We start from the raw sequence: 23,216 nt of genomic DNA on the forward strand, positions 1-23,216 counted from the left end.
GAGATAAAAAAAATCAGATATCGAAACATTTATGGGAAGTTTTGAAGCTAGTTATTATTGGAAACATTGTTTGGGACATCCCAGGAAAATGACATTTTGAAACTCAATTAAATTTTTCAACTATACAGAACAGTTAATGCTAGTGAAAAGTCATTTTAAAATGTTAACAGCAATGCAATTTATTAATTTTTTTTAAACAAAAGTTCTTTTAGTATCATAGTATTAGATCTTGGAGCAAGGGACAGTGAATTGCCATATTTCGTGAGAATCACCCATATATATATATATATATATATATATATATATATATATATATATATATATATATATATATATATATATATATATATATATATATATATATATATATATATATATATATATATATATATATATATATATATATATATATATATATATATAAATATATATATATATATATATATATATAGTTATATATATATATATATATATATATATATATAGTTATATATATATATATATATATATATATATATATATATATATATATATATATATATATATATATATATATATATATATATATATATATATATATATATATATATATATATATATATATATATATATATATATATATATATATATATATATATATATATATATATATATATATATATATATATATATATATATATATATATATCTTTGATAACATTTGACGATGATTTGTAATTTGATTTTTTCTCTAACCTTTACCATTTTTTACGAAACACGAGTTTTTCTAGTTTAACAGTTAGGTATTAGCGGAATCCTAAAGTACACTCTGTTTTTATTGATACATTTTTTACAAAAAATTTGAAAATTATTTATTAAGGGCTGTAAAATGGAACTGAATTTATTCGTTTTAATTTGATATTTCGTTTCAGGTAACAACAAACAAAACTTTGAAAAACGAACAAATTATTATTGAACTTAAGATAAATATATATATATATATTTTTAAAAAACAAAACTTTATTGATCTTGATAATTTTAATTAAATACGTTTTAATAGCATTTCTTTGTAGAAGCGTTATTAAAAAAGGCAAAATTGGAATCGAAAAATAGTTGTTACAATAGTAGAATATAAAGTTAGAAATTGTAGAATGTAAAGTAAGAATAGAAGAATATAAATCTGAAATAGTGGGACGTAATATGTGGAATAGTGGGGGATTAATTTATTTAATATTAAGTTAGTACAGTAAAATATTAAGTTAGAATTGCAAAATATCTAAGTTTTTTTTTTGTAAAATTAGATACTAAAGTCAAAAGAGTTTTGTTTGCCGTTCAAATGTTATAAGAATATAAATGGCAGTCAAAGCGGAATATTCCGTATTTGTTTATACAGTTTACTATTTTAGATGATAGTTAAGCTTTTTCATCAAAAAAACAAATTAGAAAATTCTTTAACAATAAAGCCGATTATTTATTTTAAGTGGCGGCATAATTCATTTAAATTTGATAAATATTTATTAAAATGTTAAGGGTAAACATAACAAAATGAAAATAATACTTTTTTTCAAACCCATAACACTTTTTTATTAGATTATCGTACGTTTTTAATCAAGCATCCTTTACCAACGACATATTTTCATTATTTCCGAATATATTAGTAACTCCAAAAAAGAGTTCGCAACTAATAAACATCCTAATAAAGATAAATGTTTATTTATAAAAATTTCGTCTGCTTAATTTTTTGATTTAGTTACACTTAGTATATTTACGATGGCAGCAATGAAACCACCGCGTAAGAACGAAAGAAAATAAATAGTTTCTCAGAAATTTAATTGAAAACATTTCATATTCCGCAGAATTAAATTTACAGAACATTAAGTTGAGAAATAAATTTAACTGGTCTGAAATATTTGTTAAAAAATGTAAAGAATAAACACACTAATATATTTAGGAGAATAAATTAGAAATAATACTTTTATTCTATCCAACTAAATTGTCAAATTGTTTACTCAATTTCTTTCTTTTTTGAAAAAATATTATTTTAAATTATGTGTTTATGTTGCTAAAAGACATTAAGTTATTACAACATAATAACTTAAGTAAATCATCCTTTAGCTGTTAATTTTCATTTTAATTTAAGGGTTTAATTAAAAAAATTACCTTTCCTAAATTAAGTTTTCAATAAAACAGTTATATCTCTAGAAATTTTATTTCTAGATAATAATTTTATCATTGGAAGAGCTTTAATTTTTATTCCTTGCTTTAAACATCCATATATGAACTTTTTTTTTTTTTTTTTGCTTGAAAAATAATAAAATCGGAAAATAATTTCTAATACTTGAATTTTAAGCAATAATGACTGTTACTTTATTGAGCAATGTGCATTTAAGACATTTTTAGATACAATTTATAGATTTATCTTGAAATCTCAAATATAAAATCTTATGTTGTTAAATATACGAGAATATTAAATGAATAATAATATTATGAAACTGAAGCGGAAATATTTTAAATATCGTGAAAGTACACGCAGACACACATATATGCACATAAAAAGTAAAGTATGAAGTATACCAGTTAGAAGTTGCAAAGAAAATATTTAAACAAAGAAAAATAAGCGAATATTTTTAATACTTCTAATAAAATGCCAAAATATACTTTTTATTTAAATATATTGCAAAATATAAATTTTTGGTTTGAAAATGATATTTTTTAATAAAAAAAAGAAGACATTTGTAACAAAAAAAGAGATTTGCGGGAAATTAAGTTTCCCAAGGAAAACTAAACATATTTAGTATTAATTGGAGACAATTAGTATCCACTTTTGCGTGTAAATTAGCAATTTGCATTCCTTTAGTTTTTTACTAGGCATAAACTTAATCAAGTTATTATTTTTAATTCTGTAATAATAAGTTTAAATTATAAAACTGAAAAAATTGTACTAGTTTACTGAGAAATTAAATTTAGTGAGTATGTATTTTTCTTCTGTTTAGTTTTGTATTGCGTACACCAGTCACCTTAAGTGTTTGGCCATCTTTCATTACGTAGTTGATCGCAAGTAACAACCACTTTTAGTTGTATGTTTGTTTGTTGCCACTTTATTTAAGAGAAATAGTCGATAAAAAAGAAAGACACAGCTGAGTCGTCTGCTGAAATTGCTTCTGGGCTATTTCGAAGTTTGATTGTACTTTTTTTTCTTCTTTTGGCACATCATGATCGAAGAATAGAATGCGAAAAAGAGAGGAAATGGAAGCAAATCAAAATGGTGCTTTCGTTAAATATTACGTGATGCTTTTACCCAAGGAAATAATAGTTTGGAACAAAACACGAAAAATTTGTAACAGCATCAGCTTGCATTTTGTTTTCGTGACAGTATAATTAAACGCAGCTTCAACCTCAACAATTTTTAGTATTTAAAACCAGTGTTAACTTTTGAAACGATAGAAAATCTTAAATTCGAAGTTTTATCTTAGCGGAAGAAAAACTACGATTTATTATATATAATATATGAAAACGATTTATTTATGCTATGATTTATTTATTAATATGATTTATAAATTAGATGAAAATGATTTATACATTATTATGCTTTTATTTGAGTCATCGACAAAAAACTTGAAAATTTAGGGATTTGCTTTATTATTTTTTTTTAACAAAAATAGCAGTTTAAAATGATGAAACAAATTATGTTTGAATCTGAATTTATACGAAAGATTTTGATTTTATTTTCATTTAACTTGAAGTGGTACTGGAGCTTTAAATGTTCTTTTCTCTATGATTAATTTTTTCATGCATTTTTTTCAACTTTAAAATGATATAACTCAGAAACTAAATTTAACTTCCCGAAACTTGGAATAAGTATATAAGGGTCATTCTCACTGAAAAGGTATAAATAGACTAAAAAAATTTCTTAAATTAAAGTAATTAAAAAAGTGACAAAAATTACATAAATGCCTTTATTTATTTTTGTTATATGTCCTTATAATAATGGTCAAGTTTTCTATTTTATTTTTTACAAGATTTAAAATATTTTAAATTCTGCCTTGTCCACGGAGGAGATGTAATAGTCAACGGATGAGACATTTTATGTTATAAAATATAAAATGTCAATGAAGACTAATTGATTAATTATTGGGCACAACTGATATGAGTTTAACATTAATAAGTAAATAATAAAATATTTCATTATTAGAGATAGAGCTACTTCCGATTAATCATGCTGCTATGAAAGGAAACATCCATTTTTAACCTAGGTGTACAATTTCTTAAGTAACTCTTACTGAATATTAATAAATTAAGATGTAAAGACTATTGAAATAAAAATTCAGACTCCATATGAAAGTTGAGTGTTGAGGGTACTACTTTGTGACCATTTTATGCAAGTTAAACATACTGTCATCTAAATAACGTTTTTGTTTTTTCTCTTTTCTTCTTGTTATTGTTTCTTTTTTCCCTGGACACAAACGGCTTGCTCTATTCATTTCTGGAAATTTAAGTACATTTAATCACGATTTTTCTGTAAAATCTTTTTCTGATACAAATTTTAAAGTTTCTTGCTCTTTTTTTTTTTTTTTTTACTTTCTTCAAACAATATAGGGTTTTCTTTTAATTTCTGTCTAGCTTGTCTCATACTAAGTTTTTTCTGTTCCCTTCTCTTCTGCATTTGAACATTTGATTGCTTTCTTTTCTTAAATTTTAGTTTTGCAATTTTTTTCCTAAAATTTGAAGAGAAAAAAAATGTTAAACATCACAGAAATTATTTAGAAAAATTGCCAATATTTACTTCTCCGATAAGAAATGTTAAACTTAATTGATTTTCTTTAAAAATAGAAACAAATTAACACATTTGTTCCATTTTAAAAAATATCAATTAAAAGAAAATAGTTTTTTAATTATTAAAATTGTATTATGGTTATCTAACACATTGTCTCTTACATTGACTGTGTCTTCTCCTCCGTGGACTTGTTATGTCATGTCTACGGAGGGGATGTCCACGGAGGAGACAAAAACTAGCTCTTGAATTTTTCTGATTTTTAATTCTAAAGTTACAAAAATGGGGCAGTTCTTTTTGTTAAATATACTATTTTTGCAATCTAAAATTCATCTATCGAAAATAAAATAATTTTCTCTTACCTTCCTTATGATGTCCACGGAGTATACGGTGAGAACTTTGCCAAACCCCAGTTGAACACAACAATCCGAAACTGACACCAAAGAGAACAAAAACAACTGATATTTAACATTAGAAAATGGAATGGTTCCCCCTCCCAGCAGCTGTCTTATAGGGATTTCGCATATGCTGCCCTTTACTGCATATTTACAGAACTATATTAATTGTCCACGGAGGGAGACATCATTTTTGATGGACGAAGTTTACTAGTCATTTATTTTATAAAAATAAATTTTTTTTAAAAAAATACTAAATAAAAAGTTACTATAAACATTTAACTAGGTAAAACTACAAAAATCATTAAAATAACATTTAAATTGTTTAACAGGCATTAAAAATTATTTTGTGACACAGATGTAGGGACGTCCACGGAGGGGATTTTGAAGTCATGTTTATTAAAAAATAAGAATGAAATATTAAATGCATTTAGCAGAAATGCATATGATTTGTTAGTTAAGAACTTCACGAAAAATGATAAAGAAAAATATTAAGAAATCTGCTGTATTTCATAATATTTATTACTCAGGGACTTAAAAAATCACCTTTTTGTGAGAATGACCTAGGTATTGTACTTCATTTCATTTCCAAGAAATTGAAAAATTTGCTTTCTGTTTTGATACCTGAACTATTAAAAACCTAAACAATTTTGAAATTCGAACATTCTTAAATTTTTTAAGTACTTGCATAGCAAAGAATGTTAAAAGCAAAGGGAAATTTTTATTATTTTCTTTAAAAAATAATAATGATAATAAATGAATAAAAAATTACTAATTTTAAAGCATAATATTTTCAAATATATTGAAACATATAATCATAACCTTTTAAACTGTATTTATTTTTTCGCTGCTGTTTTTTTAAAAATGTTTTGTGAACAAATTTTGCTTAACTGTCAAATGGTACAACAACACAAAAAATATATAATGATAATTTTTAGCCTTCTTATAGCTTCGTAATTTTCTCGTTCATAAGAATATTTCTCTTCAATTGATCAAGGTTTTTATTTACAGTTACATCTGAAATAAACATCAAACGAGATATGTGTTTTTCTAGGCACCAGTTTGGAGTTTCGACTATATGGATTTGCTACTGTTTAAGCTCGAACTTCATTAGTCTGCACTTTACCTCGCTAATCTGGTGATTCACTAATGTAATCCGTTAATGTGCGAAATCAAGAAATTTACTGCAATTTACTAAGGTAACAATATACACACAAACACACCACAGTTTACCTAACATTGAAGTTCAAATGTTTGCTTCTCTTATTTAATAAACCAATTTGTTGATTGTTTGATTGTATTCATTGACTAGATTCTTAAGATATTGAAAATAAAATTGAATATTTATTTCCTTAATTGCAAGGTTTTAAACGATTTGATTTTTAGTAGGTAGGTACTTTATTTACGTCGCATTAGAGCTGAACAATGGGCTATTGGCGACTGCCCGGGAAACATCCCTGAGGATGATCCGAAGACATGCCATCGCAATTTTGATCCTCTGCAGAGGGGAGGGCTCCTCTCCTTTGGTAGCTCGAAGGCCTGCCCGCGAAGTAAAGCACTTTACGGTAGAACAGTTTAAAGAGGACCGATGTCGCTCACCCTCGGTCCCTACTCAGGCAGATCAAAGTGGTCACCCACCCGTTTACTGACCGCAGTCAAAGATGCTTGACTTCGGTGTTCTGCTGAAAACCGTTTCCTTAAGATCAGTTTACTGCGGAACGTTGGATTTTCAGTACTATAGTTTTTAAAAGGATCCATAATTGATTGTATCACCTAATGTGATGATTGAAGATTCTAGATTTCGGTAATTACCTAGTAAATTACTTAGATACCTGGGTTTGGGAAGGCCGGGATAGCCTGGTCGGTAGGGCGCTGGACCCATGTTCCAGAGTTCGTGGGTTCGAACCCTGCCAGCCGAAGACTCTCCGTGTAGTAAAGTGACTGATGCACGTTAAATCTGTCGAGTCGCAAAAGTCCTCCATGTTCCCATAACAAATCAATACCTCTGGGGGTACTGGATTGGAGATCGATCGTTCTCTGATTCAGGTCAAAATTACGATCTGTGGATGAATGAATGGATGTATGAATGGGTCCGCCCTATAAACGGGTGTGACGTATGGTGTGGCAGAAGTCGAATTCTCGGCCCTAGATGGCGCCACTGGAAAACAAGAACAATCGCACCCCTCTGCCTAAACAGGCGTACGTCAACAACAACAACCTAGGTTTGGGAAATAAAACAATTTTCTGCCACTTCAACGGAGACAATCTACATATTAGTTAGATCTTCAGTAGAATAACTCATTTCTAGTCTTTACGATAGTAGGTTGAAACAAGTCTCACTGCACAAGAGCAGGAGATTATTGTGGATGTTGGAACATATCCCATAGATTTATTTTGGTCTGTAATTGAAGTAGTGTGGTCTAACTTAAGAATAACTCATTTATCATGAACAAGATTTGCACATTTCTGGATGCTCAGCAACTGATTGGTTCATTTTTCAGTTGTTAAATGGCGTAAAAATAACACAAGATGCGAACAACTGTAATTGTCAAACAATTAAAAATAATAACTTTTTACGAAAAACTGCAGCATAACTTTTCAATCATCCTTTTTTTTAAACATTTGAACCTATAACAACTCTCAAAATACAAATTCGTATTAAAAATAAAAACACATCAAAATTATTTTTCCCCCCTGTAACACTTAAATTACAAAGTTTAGGTAGTTGTTATTATTTCTTAATTCGTCAAAATATTGTCGCTAATAACGATATAATAATTCAAGATACCTGCAATCGATGGCATCTGCGATGAGGCACAAACTCAGGACGCTGCAGATTAAAAACAAACTTTGTTCATTTATTGTTGCCATCCTTTGAACTGAAAATACAATATAAAATTTCATAAATTTTTTTTTATTGTGTTACAACAACAAAATTAGAGTTTCATAAATTGCTATTTCTTACTTTTCCATGGTACTTTTAAATAAAGTCGAAACTGAAGGAATCTTAGAAATTTTTGAAATGAAATTAGAATACAAAAATGCAAAGAGGTTACTAAAATGGAGACACAACGGAAAATATATAATGGAATTATTTATTTACATCAATATTTTTATGAGTCTGTACTCTGATACCTAGGTATGTATTAGTCAGGGATACGTGGTATATATACAGTCAGTGATTAAATGATATATATAGTCAAGTACGTGGTACGTACAGTATATTACTTTCAACAATATTTCTATGAGTGTATACTCTGATACCCATGTACGTATTAGCCAGGAGTACGTGGTATATATACAGTCAGTGATTAAGTGATGTATATATATATATATATATATATATATATATATATATATATATAATCAAGTACGTGGTACGTACATAATATTACTTTCAGCAATATTTCTATGAGTGTATACTCTGATACCCATGTACGTATTAGCCAGGAGTACGTACAGTATATTACTTACAGCAATATATTTATGAGTGTGTATTCTGATACCCAGGTGCGTGTTAGCCAGGAGTACGTGGTATGTATACAGTCAGTGATTAAGTGATACATATAGTCGAGAACATAGTACGTACAGTATGCTAGTACGTAGAAATCAGAACTTGTTCTTTTGTGAGAGACAACAATTTCGAAAACTATAAATTTCCAAACAATTAATACAATTTCGTACTTCAGGGATCGTTTAATCATGACCTAAGTATGTTTTGGGTTTTTTTTTTCTTCATTTCTTTTTCTTCATTTGTTTATTATATTCTTATTGTTATTTTTCTTCATTTGTAAATAGCAATAAGCAAATTGCCAACTTCCTGTCCTTATTTAAAAATTTTAAAATAAATAAAATAAAATAAATTAATGCAACAAATGAATAAATGAATAAAATAAAACAAATAAATAAATGAAATAAAATGAATAAATTCAACAAATAAATAAATGAGTAAAATAAAACAAATAAATGAATAAAATAAAATAAATAAAAAGATTCCGAAAAATACCTACAGTTTGTAAACAGCTAGTTAATTAAACCAAGTAAAGTATTTCCTAACTGTTTAATTTGCATAGAATAAAGTCCAAATAAAAATTCAACTTAAGTGTAGCTAAGCAAATATTTTTCTATTTAATTGTCACTACTTAACTAGTAGGTAACATGAATCTGTTTGCTGCGTACTTTTCTAAATGTAAATCTGTTAGTTTCTGAGCATTGTCGTATACTAATTAAAAATTCCGGCTCTTGTAAATATCCCCAGCATTTTACAGTGCGGTAAGTTAATGGGAAAGGTCTTACGTATTTTCTGACCAGCCCCGATATTTTTAGGCTTATTACAATATGCCCATTTGTGCTTCTAGTCAAATCAGAAAATGTGCGTCGGAAACATTCAATTGGATCGAATTTGCTTAGGTTTATTTCAATAAAACTTTAATAAGGCTTTTTAGAATTAACCTCTACTATTCCGAGCTTATTGCGAAAATAAATAAATCAGGCTATTTGAACAATTAATGATGCATTTTCGAATTTGACGAAAGGTATATATTAATGCAGTAAAACCAAAAAGGTTTCAGGCTGATTCGAAAATATTGGAAAGGTCTCCAAAAGAAAAAAAATAGTGCAATGCAAATTAATGCCGACTGTTTGCAAATTGCCAAATTATTCAGACGCAAAATATTCTCAGCGGCAGATGGATTATGGACGATTATGGATGGATTATGGGTGGACTAACCGTTGGGAAGTTTCTGATGGTTTTCTTCTCCATGTAACGCAAAGTCGGTTTAGTTCAACACCTCCTACATCAGGGAGGCGGATTTTTATACAAGGATTTTTATAAGATGAGCTCGGATTTTTATAAGTTGGACGCGAATTTTTATAAGTTGTGGGCGCAGACTATTTGAAAAGTGAACCAGTTTTTCATATGAATCTAATTTCTATTAAGAAAATATCTAAAAGAAATTTATCTTATATTAATATTCATATATTTTAAGAATTAATATGTGTTGGTTAGCAGAGAATTATGATAAATCAAATATATATATATATATATATATATATTGAAACCACATTGTTGTTTTCTTTCTTCATAAAATGATTAACGTGCTTACAGGTTTACTTTCATAGTGGTTTGATCGAACTACCACTAACAAGGGAGACTAGGGAAGTGTGACTCGCCAATTTTGAAATAAACTAGTGGGATGTAGGCCTTGCGAGGATTAATTTTAGGGGGCAACATTTATTTCGGCCCATAGAAGGTCCTATGAGAGATAAAAAAATAATTCAATACATAGATAAATCGGTATTTTATTATCGGTATTAATGCAGACAATTAGTTATTGTAATTATTTCATACTCCAATTAATTTTGTGGTACTTTCACGCACTATATAATGCATATTTATTGTCAAAATTGATTTCGAAAATTTTATATATCTGTAGTTTTTCAGAAAAACCTGTTAGGTTAATTTAAAAAAAATTGGCATCAAAATTTACTTTTTATAAATCACATTTTTGGATGTTACATAACCTATACTCACAAAAAATTCCATCAGTTTGGGAAAATGCGTTACAAGTTATAATTGGTCAGATGGCCACATAAAGTTTTTTTTTTTTTTGTGCTATGGCGTTTTTACCTCCTTATCCAATTGTAAACAATAAAATACTTTTTTGAAAGTTTCTTTACAAAAATTAGAATAATCGCTTGAGGGCATTTTTTCAAAATAGATATATCCGACTTTTGAGATCAATTTTGCAATAAATATGCATTACATAGTTCGTGAAAGTACCACAAAATTAATTGGAGTATGAGATAATTAAAATAACTAATAGTCTGCATTGAAGTAATAAAATACCGATTTATCTATATCTTGAATTATTTTTTATCTCTCATAGGACCTTCTATGGGCCAAAACGAATGTTGCCCCCTAAAATTATTCCTCATAAAGCATACATCCCACTAGTTTATTTCAAAATTGGCGAGTCACACTTCACTAGTCTCCCTTGTAAGAAATCGTGTGAAGGTTTTCAGTTATAGGAGACGGTGGTTTGTTTTATCAAAAAGGCCTCCATGAAGGCTAGTTAGTTTCAATGCTTGATCCACGAGTTCCCATCTATTGTCTGATAACAAGAGTAAGGAGTTGAATATTCGTTAACACAAAAATGGATCGGCTTTTCAACACCGATCACAAGATAAAAATGAAATAAAATTTTAATGAACACGTTTCTCATCAAAAATTATATCGGAGAATATTTTTTAATGAGATTATTTTATTGTTATAAGAAAGTAATGATAATATTTCATAACAGTATATGAAAACGATGTAATCTGACGACTCATAACGGCACTGGAGACTATTGCAAAAACTATCTTTTGATAAATTTTCGATCGAAAATAATAATTTTGAGAATAAATATAAGAAATAAATAATAAAAAATCAGTTTATTGATAGCTTACACACGCCCCTAAAAAAGTTTTTTAAAAGAGTATTTATTACCTTGACTAAAAATTTCGCACCATTTTTCAACTCTCTCTACTATTTTAATTATTTATTCTCAAGGAGTACAATTTATTCAAATATTATCACTTTTCCCTACCGCTTCAAAGAGTTGACTTCGTGGAAAATTACCTGCCGTTCGTCTTCGTTTAATGAGTTTTTTTTACCCTCCATTTCTACTTTTTTCACCTTATATTTTGTGTGTGTTTCGGGCAGCAGAGAAGAAAAATCTTTTTTCGATGAGTGGGAAAATTTAGGGGTCGACACCCACCCCTATGACTGATGACAAACGTTTCAACAACAATCGATTCCATTGATCGATGACTTCAGAAGAAGAAAAAAAAGCAGGCAAAACCTTCTATTATAAAACATTCGAAAGAAAACTTCAAATGCGTGGGAGGAAAACTTATAAAGATTTAGTAATAAAGTAATCAATTAGAGAGAAAATGATTAGATGACTTTTGCCAAAGATCTTTTAAATGAACTTTAGTTCATTTCTTCACGTTTTAAGAAATAAAGATTATAAATTGTATTGATTGATTTAAGATTGTTATATTTTGTTTGTATATTGTAAAATGTATAAACATTTTGTGTTCCAAAGTATAAATAATTAAAGTGACAATATCTTCATAAAAAATATTTTTTAATAAAAATAATAAATATTAAAAACAAAATCACTCTTTCTCCAAGGTTTTATTTATAAATAGAGTCGATTGGTTTACGATTATTAATTATATTCTACATGCATATGCGTTGTTATTAAAAACAAAATCATTCTTTCGCCAAGGTTTTGTTTATAAATAGAGTCGATTGGTTTATGATTTTTAATTATATTCTACATGCATATACGCAGTTATTAAAAACAAAATCATTCTTTCGCCAAGGTTTTGTTTATAAATAGAGTCGATTGGTTTATGATTTTTAATTATATTCTACATGCATATACGCAGTTATTAAAAACAAAATCATTCTTTCGCCAAGGTTTTGTTTATAAATAGAGTCGATTGGTTTATGATTTTTAATTATATTCTACATGCATATACGCAGTTATTAAAAACAAAATCACTCTTTGTCCAAGGTTTTGTTTATAAATAGAGTCGATTGGTTTATGATTTTTAATTATATTCTACATGCATATACGTAGTTATTAAAAACAAAATCACTCTTTCTCCAAGGTTTTGTTTATAAATAGAGTCGATTGGTTTACGATTATTAATTATATTCTACATGCACATACGTAGTTATTAAAAACAAAATCACTCTTTCTCCAAGGTTTTGTTTATAAATAGAGTCGTTTGGTTTATGATTTTTAATTATATTCTACATGCACATACGCAGTTATTAAAAACAAAATCACTCTTTCTCCAAGGTTTTGTTTATAAATAGAGTCGATTGGTGTATGATTTTTAATTATATTCTACATGCATATACGTAGTTATTAAAAACAAAATCACTCTTTCTCCAAGGTTTTGTTTATAAATAGAGTCGATTGGTTTATGATTTTTAATTATATTCTACATGCATATACGTAGTTATTAAAAACAAAATCATTCTTTCGCCAAGGTTTTGTTTATAAATAGAGTCGATTGGTTTACGATTATTAATTATATTCTACATGCATATACGTAGTAAAATCTCTGCTATTTGAGTAATCAAGTCAATAAAAACGTAAAATAACAAAGTATTTTTACAAATAAAGTAACTTTCAATAATAATCTAATATATATAATTCTCTTACGTGGCTCCCAAATTTTAGCTGCATTTCTTTTCCGCCGGTGGCAACGTTTGCTTTGTTTTGTTTACGTTACTATTTCTCTTACACGGCGAATCGACCAATGATTGCCGCTAAAAATGTCACATGCTAAATCTAGATGAGGTGGCTCAACATATAGTGCTTTTAGAAACGGAAACTGAAATAACCGGAGAGCATCAGCTGCGGCAATCTCATTCTATTAAGCTAGGCAGAAGTGAGTAGTTTTTGTCGATAGATCTCTATTTTAGTATTTTGACGAAAGCTCTTTTTTTCACGAATTTATATATTACGAATTCATTTGACGATTTTTGATTTATATCACGAATTATACTATAGCACATTTCTAATAGTTTTAACGAATTACATGTCATTTATTTGAATTTAAATTTATTTTAATGACTTAGTATTTACTAAAAAGATGAAATTTTTTTTAAAAAAAAATTTATATGGATTTGAATGATTAATTTGAATTCTTAAGAATTTTGTGCATTTGCAATGTACATAAGATAGTTGCGAGCGAAGTGAGCTGGGTTTGCGAAACAAACCATATAAGATTGCGCAGCAATTTTCGGGGGTTGGCGAGCGTTAGCGAGCAGGGGGCGCAGCCCTCTAGTAATAATAATAATTCGTTAAAAGGAATGTTAAAAAATTGTATCAATTAGTTTACGGTTATAATGATTTGTACGTAAAGCAAAATAATTATAAAATGTGCGTGCCGAAGTGTGTAGAAGTAAAGTTAACAATGCAGTTTTTCAATTATAAAGTAATATTTAAATGAAATTTTCTTAATTTTTCAAGCTTCTGAATAATAATGTTTATAAAATGTAGTATTGATTTGCGATTATTATACTTGTATGCATATTGTAGGATATGTATGCAAAAATTGTGTCTCTGTGCATGTAAATATGTAAAATAATATTATAATTTTATAAAGAGCAACTAATTTTTTTTACAACTTGATTAGTATATAATTAATTTTTTCCCCAGAGGAAATATTGCTTTTGATTATTTAAACAAGGAAACATTTGCTTAAGTATGTAAGTATAGGTTTAATAATCTCCTGGGCAAAAAATATACTTTGATTTGTTTGAAATGGAAAATTCTTATTGCACCATCTGTTTTAAAATGAAGAATTAAGAATAAATTAAGCTTTCTGAGAAATACAACTTTCTTAAAAAGGAATTCCATTTAACGGGTTGACATTACAGCATTTTAGTTTAAGAATTAATTTTATGCAACTGATATCGTTAATTTTCAAAACGTTTTTATTTTTATTATACTAACTTTTCAAAAACATTTGAGGATTTGGAATGCTAATTAATCAAAGGACATAATGAAAAATCGAAGCAAATGAAATGGATTTCTTTTAAAAGAATCTTATGGATTTGTTTTGAAGAAATAGAGGAGGAATGCTTTTTGAAATACAAATTAGCTTTTATTTTTCCAAGCTCAAATTAAACTTTCAATTAGAATTTTAAAAATTATTTTTAGATTTTATTAATAAGGGACTTTTATTTCATAAATTGGCACAGAGAAAAAAACAAGCATATTTATTCTCTTTTTTATTTACTTCTGATTGAATCTATTTACATAAGGCATGCCAAATTTATTTCCTACAAATGCTGAGACAATTACTTTCGATCACGTTGTGGAAGAAAAATAAATAAATAAAAAAATATTTTTAAAAATATTTTTTAACCTTAGAAAAAAATAAATTTTACCTGTTAATAGAAAATTTATTAAATTTATTCGATTGGAAATATCTGTAACATAAAATTATTCTATTTATAATTAATGCAGGTTTATTATTTACATATTCTGCTTGTAATTTCGTGACAGTTGGACGGTAGTGTGACAAGAATTGTAGTTTATTTCAATCCTCAAGTTTGCTTCCTTCTGTGATTTTAAGTTTTTCACTTGGGACACTTCTGCATGATTTGATACGGATTTTGATATGATCCCAGCAAACTTAATTAGATTTTGAAAATATTTTTCAAAGCGTTCTGACGCTATTTGAACTCGAAAATTTTTTCTTCAACAAAGGTCGTAAATCAAATAATTAAAAACACAGCTTTAATGTTATGTTTTTTTAACTGATTTAAATCAATAAAGTAAAATAAAAAATAATTCAGATCATTTGTTACGTCTTTTTTAAATCGAACAGTAAGAAGAAAATAAAATCTTTCAAAGGAAAAAATTATTATTATTATTATTACTGCATAAAATAAGCAGTATACATACACATTATTATATTAATAACTAACAAATAACTTACTAAAAGGTTGCACACTTCATTTTGTTATGGTAAGTGATTAAAATTTGTGAATGAAAGAAATTATGAGCTTCTCCTCTATCTTAAAGAAGTATTTACTGTCTACGTATAATTTTTTTTTCGCAATACACAGCAAAAAATTCCGCTTCCACTACAAATAATGTTGTGAAGTACGAGCTCTTTACGTGCATCGTCAATTTTACCGTAAAATCCATTTTAACTATAAAATATTATTTTACAGTAATATTTATTTAATTAGAGTGCTTTAGAGATTTCGCAGAAATTTTTACTGTAAAAATTTAGGTATATCAAGAGTTTTTCAAGAGAGTAAAACATATTCTGGTAAAAATACCGGCATTCTCAGTGCCAGCACTTTTTACCCTAATTCGATTTGGAATTTTTTTTACAGTGTATGCATGTAAATAACTCAAAGAATTCAAAATATAGATAGTTATTTTTAACTCGAATCGGATTCAGCGGAATTTCAAGGCTCTGTTGCATAATTGATCCCGAAAAGCTGTCATCTCAACTTTTTTTTTCAAAATTGGGATTTTTGCATTCTTAAGTTTAGCTGACGTGGATAAATAGTAAGGATTTAATGTTCTCCTGCTTTGTATAATATATTTTGAGCAGTGAAATCTCAATTTATTTATTTCCATATCCTGGAGATGACCTGCTTTCGACTTGAAAATATACCGTTAAAATATTTGGCGTTGTTGCTTATGAAATGAAAGCTTGTTATTTTGTTGACGCTTTTTATCACACAATGTGTGATTCAGAGAGCCTGGGTTGCCCAGGAGACATAGTGCTCGTATCCTATTTAGGTGACCCGGGTTCGAATCCCAGTGATGGCTGGACGATGTAAGTTCCGACCACATTCCTGACTTAAAATATCCTCAGTAGGAGCGATATTATGGGTTTGACTCCCCTTGTCATCGGGTTAACCGTGGGAGGTTTGTAGTTTTCCTCTCCATGTAACGCAAATGCGGGTTTCATCAAAAAGTCCTTCACGAAGGCAAATTTCTCCCAATGCTAGAACCAGGAGTTCCCTTGTCTTCTGGATTGTGTTCAAAATTACAAGGTTATGGAGTTGAATGTTAGTAGTTACAAACTTAAAAACTGGGTTGACTGTTTAACAGCGGTTGTAAAATAAAAATAAAACGTGTGATTCAGGAGGCAGGTCTTTAGATGTTATGTTTAGTTACTCACTTTTTATACAAGAAAATAAAAAGGGAGTAACTATAAACTGCCGAGGAGGCGACTACAAATAATATACTTTGATTTCAAAAGCTGGTGGAGGAGCCTTATAAGAAAAATGTGTTATCAAAATGCTTCTTGGGAAAAGCAAGAAAGAACATGTGTCACATTCAAGCAATTTAACTTAAAGAAGTACTACGCCTTGGGAAGTTGAAGTATCTGCTTTGATTGGTGGTTGATGCAAATTAATATTTACTCTATGCAAAAAAAAAAAAAAAAAAAATGGCTCCATAGTCAGTTAAGGAAGCATATTTTGGAAAAGTTGCCAAAAAAGAACAAAACAATTGCAGACGTAAAAAAAAATTTCTAAAATATAAACCAAATTAGTTTTGATTTTTCTATGAAGAAATTTGTAAGTGGCCCAGCATAGATAGTCATAATCCAGAAGATTTCTAAGCCATGAATATCTAATCTAATACTCAAATAAAGTTTTTATTTAATTTTTAAATGACAAATTATTTATATTTTTGCTAGTTAAAATTAATCAGTTTTAAGGTTTTGTCAGAAAACCGGTCATCTCCAAATTCTTTAATTATTTTGTAAATTAAAAAATTAAGTAATGTTATCGCAAAATTACAGTAGAATATTTTGTATAATCAAAAATAAAATAAAAACTCTATGTACCAAACTGATACTTAACTATTCAGTTTTTTGTCTCTCCTGTTAAATTAGCTTTGTTGGAAATGATTGGTTTTCGAACTCATTGATTCGATTATAGATCGATGTATTTGTCACAGAAAAAAAAATTATAATAAACCTCCGATGACATTACCTTATATAAAGTTTCTATATTTCGAGACTAATACGAGACACTGAATATTAGTTACATTTAAACTCCTCAGTATTTTTCAGTTAGTCAAATCATCAAAATAACCCCATTTTCTCGCTATACTTCAGAAAAATAAATTCATACATTTTGAATTTCTATTTGATATATTAAGCCTAAATCACTGTAATCTTCTCTTAAGCAAACATTCCAAACTTGAGCCATAAATAAAGAGATTTTGAATAGCTAAACAAGACATCTGAGCCTTGAAAACTCGAAGAGCCCTTATAAGTTCATACACGTAAACATTCCATTGTAACATTTTAATTCCGTTTAAATTCGAGATACAAATTTAAAAACTCCTTGTCATTTCTACTTCTCTTGTAAATTTATCGTTTGACTGTGTAAGCAACTATTTTCGGTATTTCTCTTTCTACTTCCTTTAATCGATGCCAGTTTACTAAAGGTAAACTTCTACGCTTTGAAGTGCGAGATTTATTTTGAGCGAATAATCTTTTCTAGAATATGCATTAAATATACTAAATAGAAGGCAAACGATATTTAAAATGGTATTAAATTAAAATGCGTGTAGAAATACTTTAGTTTTAAGGAACGGATAATGTTATAATTTTTAAGTTAAGTGAAATATAGCGTACCGTAATATTTGTGAAACTTTTACGGAATTGTGGTTAAGTGCTATATTGAAACTAAAGATTAGTCTAATTAGGAAAATAATTCAACGAAGTTATATTAGAAAAGAATGCTTAAATTATTAATTTATATAAATCTTTGGAAATTAAAATTTGAATTTAAAATTGTTGACGCTTAATTTTAAATTCTACATTCATATTTTGTTTAAAATACTAATTTCTAAATCATTGAATGTGAAAATAATTAGGGGAAAGGTGAAAATTGTTTAATAGTTGTGGTTTAGGCTTAATATGCATGTCTGAATTTTTCCATTCCTCCCGATGAAAGCTTTTATTGTTATTTTAAATTTACAGAGGATGTTAAATTGAGGAACTTAAATATTGCTGTTCAGGCAAGTGAGGTATTGCTACTTATGTATTTTTTACTTCACCTCAAGCTAAGAAAAAACCCATGTCGCAATTAAGCTTCAATAGAACATCAGAAGTCAAAATTACCTATATTTTTAACCCATACTTTTAATAAATAAAATCCTCATAACTTCTAACCTGTTTTTGTTTGTTATAACCTGTTTGTTATAAATTCCATCCAGTAAAAAACAGGATAATTCTATTATCCTGTTTTTTGCTGTTCTATCTCATTTGATTATAGGTAGAACAATAAACAAGAGACAATGGAACACTGGCCATAACAATTTAGATTTCTCTTCCCTCTTAAGCTGCTTCCTCTCAGATATTTCAAGATAGTCGCCTCAGAAAATGGGGTAAATTTTTGATGGTTTTAACCACTTGTGCTCCAGGGACTCAATTTCAAAAAATCAAGTAGGACAAACATGTTAGTTAATGTATTAAACATGCAAGTTAATGTATGTAAATGATTTAGCGGTTGAGTTTAGCGTAATGTAACTGTATGGCATGTTATAACAAATTGAAACTTAGGCACTCTCGCTCCGGATAAAGCTACGTTATAACATTATAACTACATTATTACAAAACGAGATCATAGCTTAGTACGTAAACATAAGTTTTTATAATATGTTATGCAATGAAATTAATGCAAAACCAACATGTTAGATCACAGCAGCGGAGAAGATTTAGTTAATGGTGCTAAGTCAATATAATAATTAAAAAAAATCATTCAGAGTGTAAATTTTTCAATTGTGCAAATCATTTACATAACCATTTACTTATAAATTGTTGTTTGAGGACCAATAGTTTTTTTATTCTATAAAGAGTAAATAGTAAGCATGAAACTTATATCCAATGTATATTTATTTTAGTTCTTCTTCATTAAATGTACATTTTCGCACATCGCTGTTTGGTTCAATTATTTGCCTCAATTTAAGAGTATGCGCGTGCAATAATTTTGTAAAACCTTCAGTAATTTGCTAATAATTACTTATTTTCTTACAGGCAGAAATTTGTACCAAGAATATAAAGAATAATATCATTTTTGAAATTACAAATTAGAGCTAGCAAATGATTGAATTCCTTTAGAGCTAGTAAATGATATTCAATCACGATAATTTTCCTATACAAAAGATATTTACTGTTATTACAAAATAATTTGTCTTTAGTGTTTTAATGTTAAGAGAATAATTATATAGAGTGCCAGTTTCAATAATTATAAAAGTAATTGTGGTAGTTAAAAGTTGAGAAAAATTTTCCCTTAAAAAATTGAATTTAGTTAATTATGGATCACATATGCCGGAATTCATGTACACATGAACCAGAAAGCATATACACATAAGCAATGTGAGAATGAAGAATCAGCACAAAGCACTAATACATATATTGTCCCCAAATTGATGAAACTAACATTAATTGTTTCAAACATATAATTTTCTTCTTCTGGGTAAACTATTAGGATCATGTTTTCCAAACTGCGATTACCCCTCCGGGTTTGAAGGACAAGTGTCCGAATCCACCCAAGTTGTGCTTATTAAAAAAATTTATAAATGAATAAAAATAAAGGTAAAGATAATAAAAATATTAAATTACAAAGCATTTCGTGAGTGTGAATTCTTAATATATCACTTACTGAAATTAATTAGCAAATTTATAGTTCACCTTTCGAATCAAGAAGATTACATCTTATTCTTACAAGAAAATGATGTGAAGTGCTTTTAATGTTTTTTCCAGTACAATGAAAGTAAAAAAAATAAATACAAGTTTTTAATAAATGAAACAAATTATCAAATTCAGGGGAATTATTATTGAGTTTGATAAGGGTAAAGGAAGGATTAATTAATGTAAGACAGCAATGCGTAAGTTAAAACAATATTTGTGGCATGAAGCTGAAAGTACGTTATTTTTTTTCAATGAAAAAGAAACTCAAGCATGCATATGCAAGGTGTTCTGTAATGATCACCCTTAACATATAATTTTAGGATTCTTTTGAAAAAAGAAGTCTAAAACATAATCATTGAAAAAAATCATATTAGTGGTGACAAAATATTATTAAAATCTTAGGATTGACTATTGAGGAGGCATGATTAAAAACATCACGAAACAGTTTGATCATACGAAGCAACTGAAAGGTGAATCTAACAGTGGATTTTTATTCCTTATGTTTCCTGTGACAATTAAACGGGCTTTGATGTTTCAATCTCGTTTTCCTTTTTAGCGATTTGTCATGTTTCGATAAAAACATATTTTTTTCTCGTGTAAACATGAATTTGTAGTCCTTTTTATCTTAATTTTTCAATTTCATTTGTAAAAGGATTCTAAAAATATCTATTAAGGATGGTGATTACGAAATACTATGTATAAACAATGTTCCAATACCCCACAAATGTACTTTCTTTTAATGAAAATTGTATAAAAAGTGCCATATTGGAAAAGAATTAGTGGTATTTTGCCTTGATATTATTATTTAAAAATAAATAGTTAAAAAAAAAATATTTAAAAAAATGCGCATCAGCATTTTTTTCCGTGTATTTTTTAGCATTATTTTTATAAAGTTTCTTGTTATAAAAATAGGACATTTTTATAGAAACTAATGATTAACTTAATACTACTTCTCATAGAAAAATTTTATGATTTGACAAAAAAATTTTAACAAAATAAGATTCGCAGCTTGATCATAAAACTTGCTTAAAAGCAACAACTAAACAAAGTGTGAGAAGTAATTGCAGTAAAAGAAGATATCTTTGATTTTGACGTTAACATGACACCATTGTAGACAGGTAAATGGCAAAAAGAGAATAAAGAAAAATTTCAATTAAAGTTAAATGCCATTCAAAAGACAGTACATTTTTGGAATTAAATCTATGACTAATGGTAATGATAATAATCAATGCAAGATTAATTAATGTGTCAGATTAATGTATTGTTTAAATTAATGCATTGGATAAAATTCAGCAATTCATTAGAATTTTCCAAGGACTGCACAATCTTTAACAAATAATTATATATGAATCAATAATTTTTTAATCAAATTATTTAAAAGGTAATTTAAATTAAAAAAATTATTTAAAAACAATGATGTTTAATATCTTTTCACATGTAGTGCAGAGATTTTCAGACAAAAAGTTATTTTATAAGCATAAAAATCCCGTTACAATGTGTGTATGTTTTTTTAAAATAATTTTATAAGTACAGGAAATTCTGTCACAATACCTATTTATTTATTTTTGTATTTTGATGATAAAAACTCTTACGAGTTCTGGACTTGATTGCTGGTGGAAAGAATAAAATTTTCTAGATAACATATAAAAAATTTTTAGATAAGATATGAAAAACTTTTATAAAGCGTGTAAGATATAAAAATGCTTTAGATGACATACAAAAAAATCTTTTTCGGGTGAAACAAAATTATACAGCAAAAAATTCGCAAATAAAAAAAACTACCCGCTTCTAAAGTGACGTTAATTTTTAACGTAAAATCTATTTTTACTTTAAAATTTTATGATACAAAGAATCTGATATAACATAATTTTTACAGTGTTATTCACTATAAAATAACTAAATTACTGTAATTAAATAAATATTACTGTGAAAATTACGATATAAAATTCTACGGTAAAAATAGATTTTACCGACGAGGCACCCAAAGTGCCGGTGCTTTTTTCCGGAAACTGATCCCGAATTTTTCACAGTGTGCACCCTAATCGTTAGCTTTATTTTTCACGTAATACTTTTTTTCAACCTTTGCTATTAAGAATTATGCTTTTCTTCCATTTAATAAATGTATGGTATTTATTATAATATATTTTGATGAAACCAATTGATACATCCTGACAATGTTTTTGGAACATTTTAGAAATGCAAGGGAAAAGTTTTGTCAATTGTTTTCTGCAAAGTTACCTTCTTGGTGCGGTGTAGCTCAAACGGTTAATATTTTATACGAAAAAGTTGTTAAAATTAACGTTGAAGTTCAACATTTTTATTACTTCGCACAGTGGGCCAGCATCCAAGGTTTCGTGGCCAAAATTAGTGTTTCGATAAAATTTGTTTCAAAATTTGGGGGGTTTTATTTAAGGGTTTTTATGTGCAGGTAAATTGAATTCGCAGTTGAAATTTTGAAATACACTAAAAATACCAAAAAAACAAACAATATGGCAAACAAAAATAAAAATAATAATATCGTACGTATAAATAATTAATTATAGCAATGAAAATATAATAATTTTCGTAATTTTATATTAAAAATTAAAAGCATATTATTTTTCCGAAGTAATATTACAAAATAACGCGAATTAATTACAAAATAACGCGAAAACATGAAGGAAAAAAACATTATTTTTGCTTTTCGGTATATTTAACCCACCTTTGCAATACGGGCAAAATGGGACAGGTTTTTTCGAAAGAAGAAACATCAAAGAAGACAACAAAAAAAGTCTAGCTAATTACCTCGTGGAACTTTTTGGAACTAAGTTTCGAAG

General features: G+C 27.7%; 1 long non-coding RNA gene across 1 annotated transcript in view; it reads right to left on the reverse strand.

Moving 5' to 3' along the window:
* Window positions 1–23,216, reverse strand: part of LOC147811842 (uncharacterized) — a 39,435-nt gene that overhangs the window by 8,813 nt on the left and 7,406 nt on the right. Inside the window, exon 2 of the long non-coding RNA XR_015432880.1 lies at window positions 7,934–8,024. This is a non-coding gene — a long non-coding RNA (uncharacterized LOC147811842). The remainder of the gene's footprint in view (window positions 1–7,933; window positions 8,025–23,216) is intronic.

The sequence above is a fragment of the Parasteatoda tepidariorum genome, chromosome 4 (genome assembly GCF_982258835.1).
Source record: "Parasteatoda tepidariorum strain Cologne lab strain chromosome 4, Ptep-v5.0, whole genome shotgun sequence".
In the NCBI taxonomy this organism is placed as follows: Eukaryota; Metazoa; Arthropoda; class Arachnida; order Araneae; family Theridiidae; genus Parasteatoda; species Parasteatoda tepidariorum.